General features: G+C 45.3%; 1 non-coding gene across 1 annotated transcript; it reads left to right on the top strand.

Moving 5' to 3' along the window:
- The first annotated feature begins 3,485 nt into the window (after positions 1–3,485).
- trnay-gua (transfer RNA tyrosine (anticodon GUA)) lies at positions 3,486–3,574 on the top strand. The gene is given in 2 exon segments: positions 3,486–3,522; positions 3,539–3,574. It is a non-coding gene; the product is annotated as a tRNA-Tyr (tRNA).
- The last annotated feature ends 1,128 nt before the right edge of the window (positions 3,575–4,702 follow it).

Genomic DNA, 4,702 nt, shown 5'->3' with positions numbered 1-4,702 from the left:
CATTTTCATTGTGAGCATGTTAGCATGCTAATGTTAGAGTTTTGCTTAAAGCACTGCTGTGCCCAAGTATAGCGTCACAGAGCTGCTATATGACTGTATAATATATATCTATCTGTCATAATCTTGTCGTGTTTTCTTTATTTCTTTCGGCGTGGTCGTTCTCCAAAGGCCCAGCTTTCAGTTTAGGCCAAATCACCTGGTAGACTGATATGAAACAAATTTAGTTTATGAAAGTAAGTTTGTCTCATTTTGTAAGTAGAGTATCATCAGCATTCAGTGTGATTTTCTGCTGAAAGCGTCAGTGGTAAATTCCTCATAGTTGTAGGATGCAATGTCACAGGACCATGGCTCTTGCAGTTATTCAAACAGGAATAGAGGACGGACAGCCTTGTCTAGTACCATGAATTTGTCAAGTAAAAATGTCTGGAATGAATAAATATTACACCACACTACACTTTCACTCTTCTTTATGTAATTAAAGCGTGTTGGCAATAACTCAGCACACGATGAAACAGATAATCAACTATAGGCTGACTGATACTGGATTTTTGCAGTCAATACTGATCATCTTTAAAGGTAGAAAGTGAGATTTCCATGTCTTCTTTGAATATAAAGCAGGTCTGGGTGCTATATAAATACTGTGAACGCTCATTCCCAGTCCACGGAGAAATGCACACAGCCCGTATTCACACACTGTGCCTTTTTAAACGAGCCGTCAGGACTTCTGTAAGGTTATGATGTCACAACTATACAGTCACCGCACTCAGCCACGCCCCCCCCCCCCCCCCCCCCAGCAGGTCATCTGCTCCAGGCACAGCACCAACCGCCAAGTACAGGGACGAGCTCATCCACTCGCTCAGTCTGTCTGAGTTATTGGACTCCTCTTCAAGTTTTGGGGGGGTTCAGTTTATCTAAAACGGCTTGTTTCAGACAGAGGGGGGAGCTGAGGGGCTGCTTTTTTGAACTGTGAATCATGCAAAGCTATTCTAGTGGAGTCCCAGAATAAAAATATAGAGCTGAAATGAGCATAACATGAGACATTTTAAAATAAAGACTACTACTGTCGGCCAATATATCATTATTTTTTTTTCGGGCATTTGCCTTTTGTTAGACAGTGACAGCTGAAGAGAGAGAGAGAGTGAGAGAGAGACGGGATGACATGCAGCAAAGGGCCGCTGGGGTAAGGACTTACAGTAATGGTAGTAATGGGTTTTCACATATATAACATACTATAACACAAACAACGTGATCTCTGGGCTAGCTCAATATTCGGCGTTTCAGACCTTTAGTCGCATCTTGTGGAGCTGCCGTTTGTTGTCATACTTGAGCCTTACAAGTAATTTAGGGTTACAATTATTCTTCACATTTGGCATTTCTTTTCTTTATACATCACGGCGGAGTGTAAATAACTTGAACAGCATGGATACACGGTACGCAGTGTGACCTCATGTGGTTGGCCTGCATTCAGCACGCCGCTTGTACCCTGAGCTGGAAAAAGTCAGAAACTGCAGCACACAGCAAGGTCAAGCTCGGTGCTTTTTCTTGTTCCATCTCTAACTTCCACTCTCAAATGCACGTTTTCAAAGTTCAACATTTTTTTCCCCTTTTGATGTGATCCGGGGTCAAGGCCCCCTGTTGCCATTAAGACCCTATAGAGCAGCGGTGCTGGGGCCAGTTTGGCACGACATATCCCCCTGAAACCAAAGCCTGAGCGCCGGAGCCTGGGTTGCCATGATGCTCACTTGTGAAACGCATGATTATGCAAAGCAGGCTGTTTACCTTGGATTACAATCAATATCTAGGTGCCCTGTGAGATTTGTATTAAAGCGAACAGCAGCAGGCGGCTTCTCTCTGTGAAGTGGGCAACGGCTGTGTGGAACAGCAAGCAGGACTGTGAGTGCCAGATAAAAGATGAATTATAGATATCCAGCCCCAGGGCTGAACGTGAAGGTGTGTGGTGTGGAGTGGGGTGGGGGTTTAGGGGGTAGGGAGCGCATGTCTTGAGGAATGACTCTCAGTGGCGGTGCTCGGAGAGGTGAAAAGGTGGTCATATGTTTCAAAAGCAGATAAATTACAGGATGTATTTTGCAGGTAAGGGGGGGGGGGGGGGGGGGCTCGGGGTGCAGGAGCATGGCTTACTTATCATGCTGTGAATTATTTAAAAAAAAAAAAAAAAAGTGGTTCAAGAGACTGTTAAAGATGTGTCAGGGACAAGGATTTTCTCTGGTAGAACAGAATTCCGATTTGGAGCTGCTCAACTTCAAACACATCGCAATGCCTCAGAGAGTGACGGGCGTGTAATTTCAACACTGTGTTAGATGTGCTGGCTCCAACTCTGATGCCGCGGCTGTGCAAAAGGTGTCAGAGCGCACACACCAGCTATCAGAATGACACGAGCTCCGGTGAGCGCCGCGCAAAAATGGTGCGGTCCAAATTCCCACGCGAGATTCCATCCACTCGCCCGTGGTGAGGCTTCGCGTAAGAGACAGCCATTTAGTTAAAATCATCAGCAAGCCTCAGTACTGATTTGTTACCACTGCAAGTATTGTGTTTTATCTGACTGCGTTACGTTTGATGTAGTAATACTACAGATAACTGTTGCCATGGTGTTGATAACGTTGTTTTTATAATGATTCTTTGGCCTCCATAGCATCTTTACTACCAACAGCACTAAAATCACACCAATGTACACCTTCACGTGCATTTCCTAACGCGCGAAAGACGTATAAAATATGGCCGCCGCTTCCCCACACTCGTTCCAACTGCCCCCTTCGAACTGCAAACTGCAAAAACAGACTAAAGGAGGGGGCGCGCGCTGCGGGGCGTGGTCTTTTTCGTTGTCACAAAGCCCAGGAACCTATTTTCAGTCGGGGGTGCTGCCCAGGATGCGCGCGTGACTCGCGACAGCTTACATGCACGTGTGCATTAATGTTTAGAACAGGGGTGCCCAATACGTCGATCGCAGCATCATGGCATTAAAAAAATAGACGTCAGCCTGTCATCCATCCTCACTATGAAATATGTCACTTGATTGACATACAGGGCAGCCAGTCTGACATCTGATCTGATCTGATATATCTTGCCACTTGAAAATAATATTACAGCAGCATAAACAATGTTATCCATAGGGATGGAGGATATTTAAAACCGGCAACAAGCTCGGCTGCTTCTGACTGCGACTTGCGAAACTGAAAATAATTAAGCATGGCTTCACACATACTTATTTTGTGGTGTTTTATTCACCATGTGGTTAATGATGTACTTCCTGTGTTTTTGCCTCCAATTGCTGCTCTGTGCGCAGAAGAAGGCACTGAGAAGTTCTGCATAAATGCACCCGTGGACGTTCAAATAACATGTAATGGACGCTTTATTACGCTTATAAGTTAAGTGAGGGAATATGCCAAGGCAAATCCTCAAATCCTTCGAATTGATTATATGTTTCAGACTTGGACACAACAGAATGCGTTAGATTACACATTCTTGTCCCTTCGATAGCTCAGTTGGTAGAGCGGAGGACTGTAGGTTGATATTAACAGTAATCCTTAGGTCGCTGGTTCGACTCCGGCTCGAAGGATTTGCTTTTCGTCTGCGGCATCGTACGTCTGTACAGACCTGCCAAGGCAATCGTTTGAAGACCCGTGGATTTCATTAGTGTAATTCCCCCCCCCCCCCCCAGGGATCAATATCAATAATAAGTATTGCTGGCTATCATAAAACAGAGCATAAATAAATAGCCCTTATATTGACATCACAATCAATTTGAATCTCCCTTGTGCCACTGTACGTTTCTATAACTATCCTTTAAGTGACCACGTACTGTATACGTCTCTATACATGGTGATTTTCTTCCCGTTAGCAAAGTCAGATTGTTTCTTCATGTCAGCAAACAGCTGCAACCGAAAAGATATAGCTGCTCAAACTATACACTACGTATAGCATATTTATACACGTGTGTGTGTGTATATCTACAGTATACATTTGCAGTCATTCTCAATGTTATCAAGTACACCTGTGCTTTTCCTGCTATTGCAAGCCATGTTTTCAGTAAAAGAGGCCTATTGTGGTCAATTCATGGCTGCCGCATCTGCGTGGCCACTTGCCTCTGGTTGCCATTAATCCTCCACCCACTCCCACTGGTGATTCTGGGGGAAGACAAATGCCACAAAAAATAACCAGCCCTCCGATAAATGGAGCATTGCTGTAGCTCTGACTGGAGGAACCACTGTAGATAGATAATAATAATATGCAATGATTACCCATGCACGGCAGCCCGAGCTGCTGCAGGATTAATGCGCTCGGCGTCTCACGCGTGCAGAGCGACGCTCATCGCCGTTTCACTTCCCACTACGCCTGTGTCGAGGCCTCGCACCGGGAAGACAGTGTGATGACTGCTACTGTGCACAGAGGAGATATGATGTGTGTGTGTGTGTGTGTGTGTGTGAGAGAGAGACTTTTCCAGTGGTGAGGGAAAAAGCTGAGCTCACACTTCAAAGGTGTGTCAGGGCATGCAGCGCTCCACCAGCCTGGCGCAGCAGAAGCTGGATCTGTGTGGCCATGAACATTTCATGAGAAGTATCTGTCTTTCAAGCCATCTAGTTATCAATCTAGCTTCGCGCAATACAATCCTCTAAGAGTTTCTTCTAACACTCATGCATTAAAGTGAATTTCACACTCATACATGTGCATTCACTTGCCCGCCCCC

The sequence above is a fragment of the Enoplosus armatus genome, chromosome 9, assembly GCF_043641665.1.
Source record: "Enoplosus armatus isolate fEnoArm2 chromosome 9, fEnoArm2.hap1, whole genome shotgun sequence".
Classification (NCBI taxonomy): Eukaryota; Metazoa; Chordata; class Actinopteri; order Centrarchiformes; family Enoplosidae; genus Enoplosus; species Enoplosus armatus.
This window is presented reverse-complemented; position numbering and strand designations above follow the sequence as displayed.